Source organism: Pan paniscus, chromosome Y (assembly GCF_029289425.2).
Source record: "Pan paniscus chromosome Y, NHGRI_mPanPan1-v2.0_pri, whole genome shotgun sequence".
Lineage (NCBI taxonomy): Eukaryota > Metazoa > Chordata > Mammalia > Primates > Hominidae > Pan > Pan paniscus.
In genome coordinates this window covers 11,730,515-11,752,465 of record NC_073273.2, presented here as the reverse complement: position 1 = coordinate 11,752,465, position 21,951 = coordinate 11,730,515, and the positions used below count along the sequence as shown (strand labels likewise).

General features: G+C 52.8%; 2 pseudogenes; one reads left to right on the top strand and one right to left on the bottom strand.

Moving 5' to 3' along the window:
* LOC134729852 (lymphocyte-specific protein 1-like) overlaps positions 1–17,059 on the top strand; it is a 100,539-nt pseudogene extending 83,480 nt beyond the window's left edge.
* An 812-nt stretch (positions 17,060–17,871) lies between these two features.
* On the bottom strand, positions 17,872–20,654 carry LOC129395673 (proline-rich protein 33-like; annotated as a pseudogene).
* Between the last annotated feature and the right edge of the window lie 1,297 nt (positions 20,655–21,951).

The following is a 21,951-nucleotide window of genomic DNA, read 5'->3' as shown; positions in this document are numbered from 1 at the left end:
GGTGAAGTTGGTGCCACCACAGAAGAGACCAGGACGAGGCTGGGAAGGAAGAAGTGTGCTTGCACCGTGTGTTACAGATGGGCCACCTCACACCATGGTGGCCGGGAGTCGGAAGCAGGGGCTCAGGAAGGCCTCCACCACTGCCTGTTGTGTTTTCTGCAGGACGAGTGGGAGAGAGCAGAGCAAATAGTTCAGGAGTGGCTACTTTGGAAAGTTCTTGCAGGCTTTGTGCTGTAGGGATGCTTTCTAGCTTCCTGTATTACCTGGCTCTGCGATGGCTTCAGGCCAGGGATTGGCTTTTTTACCTGGCTGTGTGCTGGTTTCAGGCAGGGCTTGGCTTGGGTGTGGAGTTGGGTAAGAAGGTGGTTGGGTTGCTTGGGAGCCCTTGGCAATCTAGGAGTTTGCTAGCCCTGAGAGGGGCACTCTCTTCCTGGGCAGAAACTTTTTAAGATGCCAAAATTTCCTAAAATAAAATATGATTAATAAAAATAAAACATGATTAATACAGTATGTGTCCTTGGATTTCCTGGGAAACACACAAGCTGGAGCCTGAATCCCTTTGAAGGCATCTGCTTCCATAAGTGTGAAGTTGGGACCTCAGAGCTTGCGGATTCCCTCAGAGACACCCTTTGCCAACCAATTTAGGGAACTGAGTGTGCAAAAAGCACAGGCCTGGTGGGGACAGGAGCTACTTCTCAGGTGGTGAGTGGGGTGTGAGGTTGAGGCTGTGGACATGACCTGCCAGACCTAAGGGCTGGGGTACTACACTACATGTTGTGACCTTACCTGTGCTGCAGGGAAGGGACTGCCTTGTGGCACATGACCATTTTGTGTGCAGCCTGTACCAGCAGGGACCCAGGATCCAAGTGCTGCTGACTGCCACCCAGAACAAAGCCACACCCTAGACCATATGTCCCTTTCTGCCACCACAAAGTGCTTGAGCCCTCTCTGTTCTCCTTCCTGCTCAAAGCTGCCATTCCTGTTGCTGGTGACCACTTTATGGGAGGCACATCCTGAGAAGTCCCTTCATGGGCCTGGTACCGGCCCCAGCCCTGATCAGAACAGCTGCCTGCCTTGACCAGTTGCTGGGTCTGTCAAGGACAGTGTGAGAGTGGATCAGTTTTGTGCTGCCTCTGAATTCAGTGAATTGTGTCCTCTCTTTTGAAGCAGGTGGTTGATGATGAAGCGTTGGCCATGTAAATGAAGATCAGGTGAGGAGCAGGACAATGCCCAAGAGTGGGTGCCCTAAAGCACCACAGCAGGAAGACTTTCCCCTCAGCAGCAACACGGTGGAGAACCAGACTGGGGAAAAGGTAATGCTGCCCCAGTCCCACCCCTGCATGCTCACTGCACCCAGAGGGGGATGAGGCGGGAATGGAGTCCTGCCCGCACGTGGCCTGTTCTCCGCCCTCTGGCCCTTTCCTTGTGCCTCTGTCTGCAGCCAGGGGTGGAGACGGTGGTAAGGAGTGATCTTTCCAATATTGGCCTTGCTTTTTTTGTATTTGTCATTGGGAACCAAAGTTAAGCATTAAATGATAGCTTTATGTACAGAAATTGCCCTGAATCTCAATGTGGCTGCACGTTTCTACGCCCAGGAATACAGGATTTCTCTCCTGGCTTCCGTTAGGCCTGTCAGACATTCAGGTATCCTGACTGCAAGCAGTGCTGGGGCATGTTACTTCCAATTTTGGTTTATTCTAAATGTGAATAGGAAAATGGGATGTAAATCCAAACCACTGCATTTTATTAATATGCGGTTAATGCTGATTCCTGGGATGAAAACTTCTTACCTTGCAGTGTGGGGGGTGATGCAGTTTCCTGGGGTGCAAACTTCCTGTTCTGCAGTATTGGTGGGTGCTGCCAGGTTCTGGGGTGTTAGAAAGCACAAACTTCCTGTCCTGCAGTTTCAGGGAGATGTGAGTTTTGGGGTGTGCCCAGCGAATGTGAAGTTGGACAGATCCTGGTTCAAGTTCAGGCTTTGCCATGTGTTCTCTTTGTGACTGTCAACAAGTCAGGTGTCTGTCTTGAGTCATCTTCCTGTCTCTGCAGCAGGCACAGTAGTGGTTGGTGGAGTGAATGGTGAAGCAGGGCCTTGCTGTTCAGGATGCGTGTCATCTCTTGCCATCCTGTTGCTGACATCCTTTGATCCTCATGCCTCCTTGCTCCTCCTCCCTGCTTGGCGTGTGTGGCAGGCCATTCATCTGTGACCTGTCTGACTCTCTGAGGTCCCTGGTAGGCAGGTTCCCTTCAGTGTGGTTCCTGGTTGCTGCTTGCTCTGGGCTGCCTTCTGGTCCCCAGGTCACTGCTGCAAGGCCTCTTGCTGCTTCCTGTGCTGCTGTGCTGCAGCTCACCTCTCTGCTCATGTTATGGGTTTGGTGTGGTGTGAGCTTAGCAGGGATTCCACATGTGAACATAACCAGCCAGATGAATTTCCTCTCAGCAGCAACATGGTGGCAATTCAGTTCACTTCTTTTTGGTTAATTGTGAAGCATTTTGTGAACACGGACATATGCAGGTGCTAAATGACAGTAGCTCTGAGACCCTTGATGTCTGGGCAGTGTCTGAGTGTATGCTCCCACTTGCTCTGTCCTGAGCTCCTCATGCCCTGTGCCGGGCCGGGTGGGTACCATGGCTTGCAGCCACCAGTGAAGGATGAGCTGAAGCTGGTGCTTCGTCAGCACCACACTACCGAGTTCACACATGAGGACATGTGTTTGTGAAGCCTATGGAGGGTCTGGGCTTGGTGGGTGGGTTGGTGTATCCTGCTGAGCTCCTGAGGAGATGGGGGTTCAGAATGCTAATGTATGGCCTTCAGCAGTGAGGCAGAAAGGTGTGAGGATAGATCACACTTCCTGGTGGTTCCTGCTCTTTTGTGGCTAAGCGCTCAGAGTGTTGGGATAGCTTTATGTTGCCACCTTGGTCTCATTTTCCTCATCGTGTGGGGTTGGGTCCTGGGACTCAGCATTCATGGGGAGCAGCCCTGCTCTGCAATGGTGCAGAATGCTGTCCACACAGCCCAAGCCCTGCCCCCATCCTCTTGAGCTCCTGCCACTGCCACCAAGCTTCAGCTTCAGCATGCTCCATGCCTCCACTGAGCACTGTCTCCCAAAGAGGTTGTGTATGGTATGGTTTCACCCTGAAAGTGTGGAGGAGTGGGCTGTGTTTTGGATCAAAAACATGTCATGTTCACAGGGGTGATGTGGGTGGGGGTTCCAGGACCTCAAAACATCTGTGAAAGGGTTGCTTGGCTTCTGCACCTGGGTTGTACTCTGGGAACAAATACGTTTTGGTCATGCCCTTGAGGGTCTGATGCTGGAGTTCTGGAGTGGCTGCATAAATGGACTGCTGAATGAACCTGGCTTGTGCTTCATAGAGGATCCCAGCCTCCGTGTCTGCAGGTTTTAGGGTAAGGGTGGTAGTGCTAGCCTGGGTAGGATGAGGAAGGCACATGGGGAAAGGAGATGCTGGCCCAGGCATTGATGGCAAGGTAGCACCTGTCACTCCCAGTCTTCTCTCTGCCTGGTCTGATGAAGATGAATAAGCAGTGGAGGGAACAGGGAGCTCTTCTGGCTCAGGTCTGAAATGCTTATTGAGGAGGTGGTTCTCTGAGCCACTTGACACACCAGCATGCTGGGCATGGTGGAGCCCTGCATTAGTGGACTTACGGGAAGGCTGTCCAGGCAGGGTAGCATGAGAAAGGCCAGGAGAGCAACAGAGAGCAGGTTATGTTGGCTCATGAGGCAGGTTGTCATGATTTGCAGGAAGCCCCAGTGCTGACATGTGCTCTCAGCTGCTTTGAGTTATTCTCTTGCTTAAGAAGAAGAGACACTTGATATTGTACATGCAAGCTCTGTTCACACATGTGCCATGAGGGACACAAGGATTTCACACTAGGCTTTTCCAGTAAGGTAGCTGTGTTCTGGGTTCAGTTGTGTGTGTGTGTGCGCGTGTGTGTGTGTGTTTGAGACAGAGTCTGGCTCTGTTACCCAGGCTGGAGTGCAGTGGTACAATCTCAGCTCGCTTTCCCCATGTGCCTTCTGCACCACCGCCCCCCCCGCCACCCACCCCAGGCTCAAGAAATCTTCCTACTTCAGCCTTCCTCATAGCTGGGACCACAGGAGCATACCAACACACTCGGCTACTTTTTGTGTTTTTTATAGAGAGGAAGTCTTATCATGTTGTCCAGGCTGGTCTCAAACTTCTGAGCTCAAGTGATCCTTCAGCCTTGGCCTCTCAACGTGCTGGTATCAGAGGCATGAGCTACCACACCCAGCCTGTCCTATTTTCTTTTATTTCCCAACTACTCATGGTAAAGCCAGGCATTTTCCTCACGGAGGCAGACAAATTTTAAGTGCATTACAGGGAGTAGGGAGCTCTCAGGCCTAGTGGAGCTTTCTTAGCGAAATAACACAGTAGCTTGAAATGGAATGCCTAGGAAGACACACTCCTGGTTGCAGCTGCTATAAGAAGAGGCTGTATTCCTTAGGGAGGAAGTGATCCCAGAGTACCAGAACTCAGGTGCACACATTTGACCTGCCTTCTCCTGGTACAGGCTGAAATGGTTTCTGCTCAGTTTTCTACCATAAACTCCCTCTTCCCCAGATATGTTTTATGTTATCAAAAACAATATATTTTTAGATTTTTCCAAAAGCATCATGATCTCAGTGACATATACATGGAAGACGGAAACAGAGCCCATGACTCTGCAGTGCATCCTGAGGCCATGCTGACCTGAGGGCTTGTGCATGTCCCTTTGGCTGCACCAGTGAGCACAGTGGAAGGCATGTCAGAGAAAGGGATCCTCCTTGGGCATTCTCTCAGGGCCCATCCTGCAGACGCGGTCTCTCACCGCTGCTGAACATGGAGTCCCAGAACCACAGAGCTGCCTCAGGAAGAACCAGCACGTGTCTGCATTGTTGAGTTTGTTCTGATCCAAAGGTGTCCAGTGCCACAGAGAACAGTGTCATCTCACCCCATGGCACAGTCATCCTGTTTCATTGTGCTCTTTGCATGCCGTTCAGAGTACAGACAGCCTCACAGCCAACTGAGCTCCACTTGGTAGTTCTCAAAGTGTGTCCTCTGAGTCACCTGAGCATCTGGAGCTTGTTAGGAAACCACATTTGCAGCCCCAATCAGAGCTGGTGAGCTTTGTGGAGGCCGAGACACTGGAGGTGGCACCCACAGGCATGGATGCTGCAGTTGAGAACTGAGCATGTGAACCCTCCAGTGAGTCTCAGTGGAACACCCACCCCCCACAGTCTGCACCAGTTACAGACACATCTGGTCTGAGGCCCCTCCCTGAAGGTAGCTTTGTCAGTGCTGCAAGTGAGGAGCTGTGAGCTACGTTCTCCCAAGACAAGTATTCTAGCAGTGACCTTAGCTGAGAAGCTGGGAGGCTCATGGCTGGGCCTCAATGTGTCCCACCTCAGGCTGTGGCTTCATGAGTAGGTCTGGGATGGGGTCTGTATTCAGAATAGAACCCAGAACTCACCCTCATGCTTCCGGAGGAGCAGGAGGCCATGTTTGATGGCGAGAGCAAAGGAGGACAAAGCTGGGCTCAGATAGCCCTGAGGCTGCTGTGGGCCCATGTGGGCTCCTGGAGAGGGTGGTTTCTGTCCATATTTTCACTAAGGCAGAAGAGGACATAGAGCAGCATCACAGAGGAAGCTGGGCTTTCTGGGCTTGATGGACTTGGGTCTGCTTCTCTTCCCAGTCCTAGGGCTCAGAGCAAGGGGCCTGTGGCTGGCCACCTCAGCACAGCCAGCATATCCTGGCAAGCTCCTACCACTTCTGCTTACCTAACAGTTGGGCTTCCCTGACCACCCAATTCATATGCCTGCATGCTGCCTCTGCCCTGCCCCTCCCCTGTGTTATTCTTCTCTGTAGAACACACTGTTCTCATCTCCTCCCACCAAAGGTGTAGCTCTGAAGCAGCAAATTTGCATTCTCTGTATTCTCAGCTCTGCCACATGCAGTCTGCACTGAGGTTCACCTGATGCTGTGAACACTGAGCTCCTCAGGTTCTCACATCAAGTTTAAGAAGTGGAAGTTCCTGGCTGGGCATGGTGGCTCACACCTGTAATCCCAGCACTTTGGGAGGTCAAGGCACAAGGATCACCCAAGGTCGGGTGTTTGAGACCACCCTGGTCAACATGGCCATCTCTACTAAAAATACAAAACTTATCGGTGCGTGGTGGCGCACACCTACAATCCCAGGATAATTATAGGTGTACAGGATATATGAGGATATATGAGGCAGGATAATTGCTTAAACCAAGGAGGCATAGGCTGCAGTGAGCTGAGATCACGTCACTGCACTTCAGCCTGGGCAAGAGAGTGAGATTGTTTCAAGGAAAAAAAAAGAAGTGGAAGTCCTTCCTTGTGTTCTTCTTCCTGATTTTCATTAATAGAATAAAGCAAAAACTTCCCACTTTAAGAAAGGAAAACCAAGGAAATCCCTTGGCTCTTAGTCCTTAGACAGTGGTGCATAGAATGCTCTGAGCAGTGTTCACTCTTCTCCACCTTCCAAGACAGAAGTCCACTCTATTTAATTTTTTCTTCTCTGTGCCATCTTCTAGAAGCTTCCATGGGTGAAGAAAGGGATTGAGCCCAGTCTGATTCCAGAGGAGGCCTGGGTACAGATGTTCCTAGCTTGGTTGCTGGATTCATCTGCCACTGTATTCATGGGGCTCCTTCACAAGGCTGCGTGCACCTCCCGTGTTTATCACGTGTGACTCTGCTGTTTACTGCACACACCACGTGTTTACTGCATACACCTCTTGTTTACTGCATGCACCCTGTGTTTACTGCGTGCACCCTGTTTTCATGATGCTCACCCTCGGTGTTTATGCCACATATCCCCATTTTGATGGCACACACCCCGTGTTTATGGTGAGCACCACGCGTTTATGACATGCACCCTGTTTTCATAGTGCTCACCCTTGATGTTTATGTTGCACACCCCCCGTGCTCACAGCGCACACCCCGTGTGGTATTTCATTTGTATTCTAGAGTTGTTCATTTGCCTTTGGACAGGCAGTTTAAATTTGTCGTTTTTGTATTACAAACAAAACTGCCTTGAACATCCTTGTACTTGTTTGTGAACACACATTTGTTTCAACCACACCATGGGAAATGCACCAGCAGCTCTCCCTCGAAGCCTCGGCAGTGTTTACTGGGGCCTGCAGAGTCTGTCTTCTCCCAGCTGTCCTAGTGGAAGTGCTGGTGTGCATCTCCTGGTGGCTGTAATTCGCATTCTCCTGATGAGAAACAGCATTTCAAGTGTTCATTGTGTATTTGGAGATTTTCTTTTGGAAGTGCTTGTCGGGGGGTGCCTGTAGGCATTCTTACCTTGACCATGGACCTGTGAAGAGTGTTCCTTCTGTCCAGCCTGGACGCCTTGATCAGTTTGGGGCTATCCTCCCACACCACAAACAGTGTGGAATTTTATCACAGGCCTTTTCTGTAGCTGTTAAAATGAGCACATGACTTTCTTTCGTTTATTTTCTTAATGTAGTGAAATACATTGCTTTTTAAATTTCTTGCATTCTTGAATCTATTCTTAGTCCTATCATTTGTGTTGTCTTTTTTTATATAGCCTGTGTATGTTCATAAGGTACGTTGGTTTATAATTTTGTTTTCATAGAATACCCTCATCAGGTTCTGAAATTAGTCATGGTAGCCTCTTCAAATGTTTGGTAGAACCCACCCCCTGCATCAGGAGTTTTCTTGGAGGAAGGGGTTTAGGATTGTAGCCTCTTCCTGGTGTGCGCCATTCTTTCCTGGTGTTCCCTGGCCCCGTGGAGGATGCCTCTCTCATTCCAGGTGGGGACCGCACTCCGAGGGGGCCATAGAAAAGCTCAGATGAGCTGCAGCCAGGTGGCAGATGAGCTGCATCTGGGCACCCAGGCTGAGGGCCGGGAGGGACTTGCACAGCTGGGGTGGGTGTTACTCACCCTAGGTCTGGGAGGGACCAGCCACTGCTTGAATGGATGTTAACACTCCCAAAGCCCTGGAGGGACCTGCACTGCTGGGGTGGGTGTTATGGTCCCAAGGCCCCATCTCCCCAGAGATCTGTCTGGCACCCTCCTCCTGTCCCCATATCTCACTGGAGAGGTGGGCATACTGCCATGGCTCCGGTCTGCTTGCCAGCTTCTCTTTGATTCCAGTTGCACTCTGAGCTTGCAGCATGTTCTGGAAAGCTCTCCTATGGTCACTCAGGGATGTCTCTGATTAACTGCCAGGTTTGGTGGATGCAGTGTTGACCAGTCATGCTAGAAGATGCATGGGTCCCAGGAGGCAGGACCGTGGCTGGGGGTTCTTGGGCTACTCCCAGGAACAGTTGGGTGTCTCAGTCCTGGTGCAGCAGAGGCCTCCAGTGCTCCGAAGGCACCACTGACCACTGCACAGTATTTGCTGGCAGCTTACCTAAGGAAAGTTCTGGAAAGAAGGCTTACTGATGGAGAAGAGGGCAGTATGCTTCTGGGGACCATGCTGTCCATGATGGCAACAAGGTTTAGCACCCAGGACTTCTGTGTGTGAGGTGCTTGGCTGGCGTGGGTGGGCGCTGCCCTGGCATCTTCTCTGTGGATCTGCCATTTGGCTGTGCCTTTACATGGCTGGTGCCCCATGTAAGGGAAGTTGCCATTTATGGAGGCTCCAACTGTGACATGTACTGGGAAGGCCAGGGATTGGGGCTGCTATATCTGTCCAGTCCTGTAGCTGACTAGAATTTGTAAGACTCCACTAAGCAGCCTGACCTAGGTCAGCCTGGGGGCTGGGGCCCCTTCTGGTGCTAGTGTCTAGTCTGTGAGAGGAGCCTGTTTTGACAGCTGTGGCAGTGGCTGAGTCTGTCTCTGTGCTCTCACTATCGCATGCTCCCTGGCCTGGGTTTAGGTTTGGGTTCCCCCACCCTCTCCCTCTCCCTCCGTGGCTACGAGTTATACCATTTCCATGTACCCATCTACAGTTCAGGAGACCACAGAAATTATGGAAACTCTGCTTTCTGAAGGCTGTATGTGTTGTACCATCTCCCTCCTCCATCCTCAGGGCATGTCTTCTAGCCAGTGGATTATGCCACTGAGGCAGACACTTGCTCAAGGCCAACCTTGGGACCGGGCTGGAATTAGGGCTTCACAATCCCTGTCCTGTCTCTTGCCTGGTGAGTGCGCCCTGCACTCAGGCCTGCAAGGGGCTATGCTACCCTGCAGGGGCTCCTCCCGCCTCTCTGGGAGGGCAGAGATGGGGATGGGGTCTGTGCAGCAGCCTCTAGAACAGTGGAAAAGTCCATGTTCAGAAATGGAAAAGGCAAAGCTACAGCACAACCAGTGTGAGATGGGCAGAGTAAGAAGTGCCCAGCCAGAACTCAGAACTCAAGGTGGACAGAGCTGTGCCCAGCCACTCACCTGGGGAAGACATGCCCTACCCTGAAGGCCCTGCTAGCCTTCACTCTACAGCGAGTCTCCTGATGGGAGGATGGCTATGCATGGCAATGCCTCTCTTTTGAGAAGGCAAAGCCTTCATTATTCTCATTGTTCAGTACCTCCCACAAAGGCAGGGGTGGGGTGGGAGGTAGCATGTGTCTGTCTCCTCTGCTTTCTCCACACACACAAGCATCCTGAGCGTCCCTCCAGTGCACAGGATGAGACATGAGCTAGAGTCAGGGATGAGCCACAGCCCAACCCCAGGCTTCTGGGTGAAGGTTCTGTAGTCAGAGACCAACCTCACACAACCAAGCCCTGGGGTGCAGGAAAGGTGTTCATTGCTCAAATAAGAGATTTGCTTCTCCTGGCACATGAAACACAATCTTGAGAACTTCAGAATTTAATTTGGGAATCACGACTGAAAGCATCCTTTTCTTTTCTAGGATAAAGATAAAAGCTTCTCTAAGCAAGACCACAAAACTGGAGCACAGCGATGGTGGGAGGGAGGTAAGTGAGTGAGCCGGTATGCGGAACCTGCCCTTCACCCCCGGCACCAATGGGGAGCAGAATGACTTGGACACAGGTACAAGCCTGCAGCATCTCCTACAGTCAGCCCTCCATGGGCAGCCCAGAGCAGCCCAGGCAGGGTGTCCCTGGCTCCACACCTCCCGGCTTTGGACTGGGACCCATTCTAGCACCCTGCAAGCCATCCATGGTAAGGGGCAGCAGGGGTGGAGCACAGGCCCCCATGTGCCACCTCCTCTTTACCTGAGGCTCAGGCCCACGGGGCTGATTGGAGAGCTTCACTCTTGGGTTCCACATGTGTGGAGATGCACCCAGTGCATGTCCAGCCAAGGGTGAGGTATGGGGCTCCTCACCTGTGGGTCTTCTGATAGCTGGACACAGGAGGGAGACAATGGTTCCCCTCAGGGCCACAAAGTAACAGGAAGAAACTCCATTGCTTGTAGTAAAAACCAAAGGGAGCCCTAAAAGTGAGCAGCAGGCAGGGAAGTCTTCCCAAGCGCAGGTGGGGTATGAGGCTGCAGAGCAGCAAAACGTACTGTGTGCGTGTGCCTATGCCAGAGTGTGTGCCCATGTGTGTATGCCCATGTGTATGAGTGCCTATGTGTGCATGCCCATGTATCCGTGTCCATGTGCCCATGCGTGTGCCTGTGTGTGCCCGTGTGCATGCAAGTGTGTGTCCATGTGTGTATGCCCGTGTGCCCATGTGTGTGCCTGTGTGTTCCCATGTGTGAGCCCCTGTATGTGTGTGCTTGTGTGTGTACCCATGTGTGTGCCTGTGTATATGTGCGCCCATGTGTGTATGCCTGTGTGTGCCCATGTGTGTAGTTTTGTGTGCCCATTTGTGTGCCCATCTGTATATATGCGTGCGAATGTGTGCATGCCTATGCACATGTGTGTACCTGTATGCATGTGTCTGTGTGCATGTGTGTGTCCATGTGCATATGCCAGTGTACCTGTGTGTGCCCATGCATGTTCCTTTGTATATGTGCACCCATGTGTGTCCTTGTGTGTGCCCATGTGTATGCCCATGTGTGTGCCCATGTATGTGTGTGGTTGTGTGTGTGCCCATGTGTGTGACTGCATATATGTGTGCCCATGTGTGCATGCCCGTGGGCATATATGTGCCCATGTGCATGTGCCTGTGTGTGTGCCCATATGAATGTATGCCCATGTGTGTGTGCATGCCTGTGTTCATATGTGCCTATGTTCCTGTGTGCCTGTATGCTTGTGCATGCCTGTTTTAGTGTGTGCCCATGTGTGTGCATGTGTGTGTCCATGTGTGTATGCCTGTGTGTGCCTATGTGTGCTCCTGTGTGTGTGTGCTTGTGTACCAATGCATGTGCCTGTGTATATGTGCACCCATGTGTGTATGCCTCTGTGTGTGCACATGTGTGTGGTTTGTGTGTGCCCCTGTGTGCCTATCTGTGTATTTGTGTTCCCATGAACACACACCCTTGTGCATGTGTGCCTGTGTGCATGTGCCTGTGTGCATGTGTGTGCCCATGTGCATATGCCCATGTGTACCTATGTGTGCTTGTGCGTACCCGTGTGTGCCCATGTCTGTTCCTGTGTATATGTACGCCCATGTGTGTATGCTCATGTGTGTGCTTGTGTATGCCCGTGTGTGCGTGTGCCCATGTGTGTATGCCCATTTGTGTGTCCATGTATGTGCGTGGTTGTGTGTGTGCCCATGTGTGTGCCCGTGTATATGTGTGCCCATGTGCACATGCCTGTGTGTATGTTTGTGCCCATTTGCATGTGCCCATGTGACTGCCCATATGCATGTGTGCTCATGTGTGCATGCCTGTGTTCCTGTGTGCCCACGTGTGCAAGTGTGCCCCTGTGTGCCTATGTGTGCCTGTGTGCCCATATGTGTGTGCATGTCTGTGTTCGTGTGTTCTCATGTGTGTGCATGCCTGCGTTCGTGTATGCCCGTGAATGTGTGTGCCTGTATGCGTGTGCATACCTGTTTTTGTGTGTGCCCATGTGTGAGCCCATGTGTATTCATGTGCACATGCTCCTGGTGGGGTCAGCACCTCCTGCAATGCCAGCTTTCCAATGGATTCTGTCTTGAGCTGCTCTGCAGGGAGCCCAGGTCTCTGCCCTGGCCATGCTTGCTCTTTGGTGATTTATGTGTCCAGAGACCTCCTTGTTCTGCTGGTCATTCAGTTTCTCTACAGTCATGCTGGGGAAGGTTGTGGGCAGTAGAGCACTAAGTAGCTACAAAGCCTGGAGTGCACCAGGAGAGCACTGAGTCAGGTCTTGGGCTCTGTCCCTGGCTTCCTAAGACTTTGAGAATGCAGCCATAGCACAAGGCACAGAGGCTGTGCCAGGATGCATGGTTTGGAGCAGATGGGGGAAAGAGTCCAAGTGAGAGTTGCTCATGACACTAAGGAGATTGTTGAAGAGGAAAGGCAGCAGGCACAGCCAGTAATGAGAATCCACACCCTGGCTTTTGTCGGCACAGCCCAGGAAGCCTTGGCCTTTATGATTGTGTGGCTGCTGTATGCCCGTGGCCCCTCCTCTCCTATGTGGGGTACTCCAGGGATGTGCTCACAGTAGCCAGGTGGAGATTCTGCTGAGTGAAAGGCCAGCAGAGATGGCTGGTTTTCCCAGATGGGAAGGGAGGGGTTTGTGCAGTGCCAGGGACATGGTTCTTGTCTCTGGGCCAGCACAAGTGGGGATAGGAAGGCTGCAGGGAAACTAGCACAGGCTCAGGGAGGATTCCTCTTTCTAGCAGCGGACAGCTCCAAGGAAGAGCACTGGGAGGCACAGGGAAGCGAGTGGACAGAAAGTGTGGATAGGACATGTGAGGGACTCAGCACCCAGAAGGGAGGGCCTGGGTGACTCCCTGGAGCTCCCAGCGGCACTGTGTACTCTTGGACTTTAGGCCTAGAGAAAAATCAGTCCAGGCCTGAAAATCCTGTGTTTGCTGTCTTTGGTCCCCATGCTGGTTTTGGTTGTAGAAGGCCATCACATTGATAAGTTGCTGTTAGCTCATTGCACAGTGGCTGTGTGGGAGTTGGCCTCAGACCTTTGAGGTGTTTCTGTGATGCCTCTGGAAGTGTTAAAAAAAAATCCATGAAGTGCTCACAAGCAGGTATGTAGAGGACAAGATCCTCTGAATTCTGCCCCAAAGGGGACCAGGGGCCCCTGCACAGAAAGCTGTTTTGGACACGGTCAAGGTCTCATTCTGAAGTGGGTTTCTCGGGTGATGAGTCCCCCACCTTTATCCCATTTCCCAACTCACTTTCCTGTCAACTTTCACATCTAGGGCTCTGGGGCCTCAGAGGGTCTGGGTGAACCCCCACCACATGGATGACCCTGCATTTGCTGTCTGTACCACTCTGTGGGCCCTGTGGGACTAGCTCAGTGTGGGTCAGCACACCACACCCGTGGACCTTGCAACCCCTTCTGGGCCCACATTCTCAGAGAGGGCAAGGCTCAGATACCCTCTTGCAAGATCCAGAGATGCTTCCCCAGATCTCTCAGCCCCTCACCACCAGCTCCAGAACTAGAGCATATCAGGGCCATGGAGAACTTGAGGCCTATGGAGGGGACCGCATTTGTTCCCACAGGTGCTGGGTGAGACAGGAGGGTACAAGCAGGGGGTTACCTGCGATGTCTGTTTATTTATTTGTTTTCTAAGACCAGAAATATCAGCAGCCCAGGACACCCAGCCTGTTTGTCTTGAAGGGCACCATCAAACAGAGCTCACCTACCCTGAGCCCCACAACCAATGTAGGTCAAGCTGACAAATCACTATCTTCTCCCCTCTCCCGGACTAATACCCAAAAGGCCAATGGCACATGCCAGCCACAGGAAGACCAGGCTCTGGCCCTGCTTTTGTCTATTATTCCCCCATTGCCTGGTGCTCAGCAAACCCCCATGATACAAGTGTTTGAGGTTGGATTGGTGGATGGAGTAGTTGAAGGGATGGAGGGTGGGTCTTGCCTCGGCTGCTGCAGGCCTGTGTCTGTCTCCATCCTCTGCAACTCATTGACAGTACCGAGTCCCTAAACTGCTCCACAGAGAAGAGGTCTGTGTATCTGCTTTCTGGGCTCAGATCATAAGCTTCCCTAAGTGAGGGTTGAGAGGAGTCACAGGGTAGAGATCTGGAGAATGAGTGGGGCTCTGGGAGAGGCTTGGGTGGGCTGGGAGAAGCCTTGTGGGAGACATGGGGCCTGACATATCTTCTACTCTCCAGTAACAGTGCGAAGAAGAAGTCTGAACCAGACTTGCCCATCTCCAAGATTCACCAGTAGCTGGAACAATACACCCAGGCCAACGAGGTATGTCCTGGCTCCCCTCTCCTGCAAGGTCCCTCCTCCATTATGGCACCATTCCTTCATGGAACCAACACCTTTCCATCCATTCCATCAGTGCTGCCTTATTCAACCAACACTAGATCCAACTGATACTTCTCCATCCAATCACTGCCCTCTACACAACCAATGCTCTCCCATCTAATCAGTGTCCCTCCATGTAATCAATGCCCCTTCATCCAATCAATGCGACTCCATCCAACCAATAGTCACCCATCCTATCAATGCTACTGCGCCCAATTAATGTTCCTTTATACGATCAATAATCCTGCAACCAATACTCCTCCAATTATTCAGTGTTCCTCCATTTAATCAGTGCCCCCTATTGGAACAATACTCCACCATCCAATCAATGCTCCTCCATCCATTCAATGCCCTTTCATCCTATCAATGATCCTATATCCAGCCAATACTCCTCCAGTCAACCAATGTCTCTATCCAACCAGTGCTCCTTAATCCAATCAATGCCCCTCCATCCAATCAAGATTCCTTCATCCATCCAATACTACTCGATATAATCAATGCCTCTGCATCCAACCAATGCCCCTTCATCCAATCAATGTGCCTCCCATCCAGTCAATTATCCTCCATCTGTCAATGCTTCTCCATCTGACCAATACCCCTCCATGCAACCAATACACGACTATCCAATTAATAGCTCTCCATGTAACCAATGTCCCTCCATTCAATAGTGCCTCTCCATCCAATCATCGCTCCTTCATTTAGCCAATACTCCTATATTCAATCAATGTCCCTGCATCCAATCAATATTCCTTCATCCATCAACTCCCTTCAATCCAACCAATAAATCTTCATCCAAATAATATACCTATTAATTCAGTGCTCCTCCAATCAATCAATTCCCTCCATGTAAACACTATTCCTCCAGCCAATCAAAACAACTTCATCCAATCAATACCCCTCATCCAGTAATGCCTTGCCATCCAACCAGTGGCCTTCTATCAATTTCCCTCCAACCAGCCAATATACCTCCATCTACAAAAAGTTTTCACCCAGTGAATTCCTCTGTTTCCAATCAATGCCCTTCTATTCAACCAGTACTTCTTTACATCTCCATCTAACCAGTATCCTTCTATCCAACCAATACTCCTCTACTAAATCCAGTACTCCTTCATCCACCCAGTTCCCCTCCATCCACCCACTTCTCACTTATCCAACAAGCACTTCTCTATCTTACCAGATTTCCTCCATCCAATCAGTTCACTTCTGTGCAATTAATGACCCTCCATCCATATATATGCAGCATGGCCATGGCCAGTACCAAGAGTTGGTGGGAGACGGGTGAGGTGCAGATTCAGTCTGAGGCCAAGACTCTGTCTTGCAAGGTAAGGTCCCCTCCAGAGGCAAGGCTGGGCTGCAGAGCTAGTGCTTGGGAGTTTAGCAGCAGGCCAGTTTTCCTTGTTAAGACAAGCATGGGACTGTTCAGGATGAATGTGGGTAGACAGAACACTGAGACATTGCAATAGGGTTGGGTTCACCCTTCCTGGTGTCAGAGGCTGTGTTGGCCGAGTGGAGGTGGATCTCACCTTTATTCCTTTCCCTACCTATTCCACTGGGATCGCACAGAAAAAGGTTAGGTAGGGAGGTCCCAGGACCCCTGGCCAGGTAAGGCAAGACAGGAGAGAAGGCCCAGGGCTTCTACTCCCTGAGATGCTTAGGTCTACACTTGTGACATATCCTGCTGCCCACAGGATATTGTGGCTGGAGACATGAGCAAGAAAAGCCTCTGTGAGCAGAAGGGAGGCTCCAAGAACTCATCAACAATTAAGGTAGAGCCTAAATGTGCTTGGTGCAATCACAGTGGGTGTAACAGGGAAGGGCAAAGAGGGGCTGTCCTCTGTGCTTCAGGGAGGGCTTCCCAGAGGTGGAGGCAGTATCATCTCCTTTCTGCTGCTCTCACTTTCACTTTTGGTCTCCTTCCCCAACAGAGCACCCCATCTGGGAAGAGGTATAAGTTTGTGGCCACTGGGCATTGGAAGTAAGAGAAGGTGCTTGTGGAAGGGGCCTGGTGCCCTAGGCATCCCATCTTGGTGAATCCCCAGCAACCCACAGAGCAGGATGAGGTGCACACACATGCACTGTGCTGGGAACTTGGTGGCTTGGAGGGGGGCCTGGAGCCCTGTTGCAGTCTGCAAGAGTGGGCCCCAAGTTTGCTGGAACCCAGACCAGCTCAGTCTCCCAGCCCTGCACTAATGCTGCCTCCATCACCTGACACGAGCTTCAAAGTCTGCTCATTTCACAAGAGTCAGCCTGGCTCAACAACTTCTCCACCAGGGAAGCCTAAGTCTCCCATCTGGCATTCCCCAAAAGCCCCAGCAGGGCTCATGAGGGGAGTGAGGGGCAGCCTGGCTACCAAAGGGCTAGTGATGAAGGAAGTGGATGGCATGGAGCCAAGTTTCCCTGCCCATCTGTCTGCCGGGGGTCCATAGAGGTGCAGGAACTTATGTCCTACTCCCTGTACCAGCTGAGGGCCATTCAGGGGTCCTAATGCCCTCCCCATCCTATGCTGCAGACAGAGCAGTGCCACTCCTGCCATGGTTAGACACACATTTATTAGTGACCTGGGCCCAGGGCTGCATTTCCAGCACCCATCACACCCCAGGGTAGGGCAGGCAGCCTCCTACCATCTTTCCCTGCTAAACTCTGACTCTCAAGCAACTACAGCAAAGGCTTTTTCTAGTACCTCTGAGTCCCTCTTCTGTGGTCGGTGACCCTCACCAGAGCCTGGCTGACTGCCAAGTAGACCCCTCCACTGTCCCTAGCTAAGCCACAGCACCTTCTCGGCTTTGCTTGGCCAATCTGTTCTCGCAGGGTTTGCACTGAGGGTTCCCTTCTCATCCAACTGTCAAACCTTGGCATGGTCAATGCTGAGACCTTGTCTCTCCCACAAGCCAAATTCTTGAGTTCTGTCCCCTCAGGCTGTCAGCCCAGGTGGAGAAAGCAGAGGTGGGAAGTTAGAGGGGTCATTCCAGGCCTTCTTCCACCCCCTGATGAACCCCTCCCTGCCTGTCCCTAAGCACTTGTATCAGTGCCAAGTCCCATGCTGGCTGGGGACTCCCCCGTGCACCCCAGTCCCAGGGTCTGGCTCTGCCATCAGGAAGCACAGGCAGCAAAACTGTTGATTGTGCTCCTGATGCTAATGGCCTAGCCAGCCTGACCACGCCCATGCCTCATCGAGCAGAGATCTGCCCCCAATCCTTTGACAGCAAAAGGAGGAACTATGGGAGCCCCAGGATGCTTAGGAGCTTGGGCTAGTTCAATAGGTGCAATTCTCTGCCATCATACCTAAAGTTTTCATCCCAAGGTGCCTATCCCACATCCCAACACAGACCCCTACTCTGTTCCCCTCACACCAATGCAGCCCGGGGGCTCCAGCTCGCCAACTCCACCCTGTCAACCTAACCACCCTGCTGACATCCACCTGACACTCTCCTGGCACCCCTTTTGCCCTTTCCAAGCTGCCCTGCACTCCATGCCCCTTGGGCCCTGGTGCATCCTCATGCAGTGACTGTGGGCCCTCAGCTAGAGCCTCAGGCCTCTCTTCTGTCCACCCCATGGTCCTTGGCCCTGAGACTGTTCTAGCCACTTAACTGGAGCCTCCAACTGGTCACTGTGCAGTTGAAGTTCTTGGGTGTGGGGTTCAGCTCCAGGATGGAGTGGACTGTGGTAGGGTGCCAGGTGGCCTCCTGCAGCTTCAGGGCTTGAAGCCAGGCTGGTACAGGGAGGGCAGGCAGGTGAGGCCAGAGGGCAGGCAGGTGAGGCCAGAGGTGGTGTGCTCCTCACCGCTGGGTCCTACCAGGCACCCTTGGGGCTCCACCACCATCATGCAGTATAGCACAGCATCCCACATCCTGGAGGCCCAGGAGGCGGGGCCTGTGGTACACAGGGGTGGGCACCTCCTGCTCCATGGGGGCGGGCACCTCCAGCTCCAGGCTCTGCTGCAACCTAGGGCACAGAGGCTCTAGGGCCTCCTCCAGCAGCTGCTTCTTGAGCTGGGGCTTGGGCGCAGCTGTGGGGACAGGGCATTGGTGAGGGCCTGATGCTAGGGCAGGGGATGAGGCCCAGGTAGGGCTGGACACTCGCTCAGCCTCAGGGGCAGGGCCACCCATTGGGGTTTCTTCCAGGTGCTCTCCACCAGGGCCCATGGGGACGAGGCTGTGCAGTGAGGGCTCCAACATGTGGCAGGTCAGGGCTATAGGTACCATGATCCTGGCATTAGCCTCTCTGGGCACCGAGGTCTGGAAACTGGGTGGCGGTTGTAGTACAGGGGGTTCCTCAGGCCAGTGAATGGCAGCCTGAGCTGCAGTGGGCATCAGGCAGATGTGAGCCACCACGACCAGGGTCTGTTCCCTGAGGGGACATGGTGGGGGCATCTCCGTCCTGGCTGTTGGATCCCCCTTCTGGGGCTGTACTGGGGGTTCAGGGGTACCATCATTTAGGGACAGTACCAGCTGGATGTGTACCCTGGTGATGTGGGTGCCCCCAGCCGTGGGGGCTGAGACAAGTGTAAAGCCACTAAGAGGCTGGGCAGGTTCAGGCGTCGGGGCTACAACCTGTGGCCCCTTGGCCTTGAAGTGAGCAGCTAGAATCCTCTGCTGGGTGAGGCTGAAGTAGAATGTGGACTTTTGCAGGGGTGACTCCATGTTGTGGATGATGGGGGTGTGCGGGGAGCAGGGTAGGGCAGCCATTGTAAGGGGAACCTCTTTGGGGCACGTGGCTTCAGGAAAGTGTGGGGCTTTGGCAGGGTGTGGGTCCTCAGCAGTGTGCAGGGCTGTGACCTCCTGGTCATGGCGGACATCTCTCAAGGGGGAAAGAGAGGTGCAGGAGGCCCCAGGTGGGGTGAAGTGCATAGCCCCTGTCATCTTCTTCTGGACTGCCTTCCTCAGGAGCTTCCGTAGATGTAGGTTGTCCTTTCCTGGCTTGAGCAGCAGGGGCAGCGGGGGTCCAGTGGTTCCCTGGAGGGTTGGGCCACACACCTTGGCTACCACTTACATGTCCAATATGAGCATGACTGTGTCCTGGGGTGAGTGGGATAGTGGTCAGGTCATCCATCCTCCCTCCTGAAGTGGGAGACCTGTGTCTCCCTTGGTCCAGGGAGGACCTGGGGCCAGGGGTGTGGAGACCTAAACATTCTGTATCCTGAGCATTCAGAACCTACCTGGGGCATCCTGAGCTCCACTGTGCCTCAGAGACTTTGGGGTCACCCCACCATCACCCTAGTGTAGAAATGAGGTCACAGAGGCCTAGTACCTCCAGGGACAGAGCTAGAATCTGCCTCTGGGGCTCTGTCCTCCAAGCCAACCTGGCACAAAGCAGGCCCCAAGTACACAGCCTGGGTCCAGCAACAATTCCATGGGGGCCAGGATGGAGACATGGGTGAGCCCCAAGTCAGAGGCATGCCCCTGGCCAGCTGTGGGCTGCTCCCAGGGATGGAAGAGAGGCTGCCCACAGGCAGTGAGGGGTGTCACCGGCCCAACCACAGGTGTGTCCACTGCGAGGCAGCAGTGAGGGGTGACGGCCAAGAGGCTCCAGAAAGCTGAGGCTGCATCATCAAGAGTAGAAGGTGGGAGCAATTTTTCTCTGAGCTATGCTAAATGGGATATTCTCACAGAGCTCCTGGCTGGGGTGGTCTGGCAAAGCTGCCCACCCTGGTTTGTGGGCACCACATGTTTGCAAGGACATTGACAAATGGAATCCGTCCAACCCAGAGGCTATCTCATTTGGGGAAGGAGGGAGGTCTGGGGGCTGCTGCTGGTGGGTGCTGGCTCTGCCAAGGCAAGAACAGAGCTGCTGGAGATGTGGAGACAGAAGGAGCCTACCCAGGACTCACTCTCAGCTGCCAGCCTCCTCTGGACAGCAGGACTGCAGGAACCATGAGAACCTCAGTTTTAGCTCCCAGGGTGGACAGGCTGCCTGGCAGGCAGGCCGCCTTCCCTCCACCTGGATTCAGGCCTCCAGCCAGAGGTGCAGACCCAGATCACAAGTGCTCACACTGAGAAGCAGGCCTCTGAGGCAGGGCGTCTTATCCTGTGATGGAGATGGGGCAAGGACAGGGCAGGAAGGCCAGCAGAGAGAGGCGGGAGAGTAGGCTCTGTGGGCCTGCTTGCAGGAGACAGGTCTGCTGCACCTCCCTGGTTCCCAGCCTAATGCCTCCTGCACTCCATGCCTATGTTCCAGCTTCCTGGGTCTGCAAGTTCAGCCATATGGCACCCTCCAGGTACCCAGGGGTGATTCCAGGGGTGGGCCAGACCCCTGACCCCCAGCCTTGGCTAAGAAGCTGCTTCCTGTTGCCAGCATGGCCTACTCTTGCCTCTTTGATGCACTCGCTGCCATCTCCTTTTGCTCCTAGACCCTTTAGCATATCTGCCCTTCCGCTGTCTGCCCCCCACCCCTAGCTCTGCTTCTCATTACTTGGGGGAGAAAGAAACTCCTGATCATTGGCCAAAGGGAATTACCCCTGGAGATGCTAAGTGTCTTCTAGGACGGTAGGAAGTTGAGGCACAGCCTGTGCAGAGAGGGTGGGTCACCTCCCACATCCAAGTGGAAACTGCATGTCAGGGGCTAACAATGGCCATGAAGGATGAGGCTCAATGCTGCCTCCCCACTGTATTCTGCTTGCCACCCCTCACTCCCACGTTTGTGTAATAAAGCTCCTTGTGTATTCCCATATGCTGGCTGTCTTGTACTCACTAAGGCGACAGGGCTGCCCAGGATTGAAAGGCTGGGCCAGTGGACAGCCCATTCCCACACCACACAGCATACTGTGGCCTCTGAGTTTGGGCAATCTGACCTGTCTCATGGCCTTTGCAGTGTAAGACTCCAGCACATAAGCTCTGTGGTGGCCTAAGTCAGGGTATACACAGTGAGTAGGGTCCAGGCTTCCTTTTCCAGAATATCTGTGATATCCTACCCCCACCATGACTAGCCCATTATAAACTTCTGTGCCCTGAGTGTGCACCCACAGAGAGCAAGGTCCACCTCGGGGTCTCCCCCAATACCCCCCAGTATGTGCTCAGTGAAGGTTTTGTAAACAGATAAATGGGTGGATGGGTGGGTGGATGGATGGATGGGTAGATAGGTCAATTAATTAATAGATGAATAGATATATGAATGGATGGATGAGTGGATGTATAAGTGGGTGAATGGATGAATGGTTGTGTGGGTGAGTGGAGACCTGGGTGAGTGGATGAATAGGGGATGGATGAATGGATAGAGGAATGTATGGATGAGTGAATGGGTAAGCGGGTGTGTGGATGGATTGATAGGTGCATGGATGAGTGGGTAAGTGGGTGGGTGAATAGATGGGTGGGTGAGAGTGTGGCTGGTTGGCTAGCAGGATGGATGGATGGATGGATGGATGGATGGATGGATGGATGGATAGATCGATGGTTAGTGAATGGATAGGTGGATGGATGAATAGAGGGATTTGTGAGTGAATGGGTAAATAAGTGGATGGGTTGATGAAGGGATGGCCTGATGAATGGTTAGAGGGAGAGGGAGAGAGAAAGAAGGATGAGTGAATGGATGGTTAGATGGGTGGATGGATGGATGGATGGATAGATAGAGGGATTAATGCAGGGATGGGTAGGCAGTTGGATGGATGGATAGGTGAATGGATGGATGGATGGATGGATGGATGGATGGATGGATGGATGAAT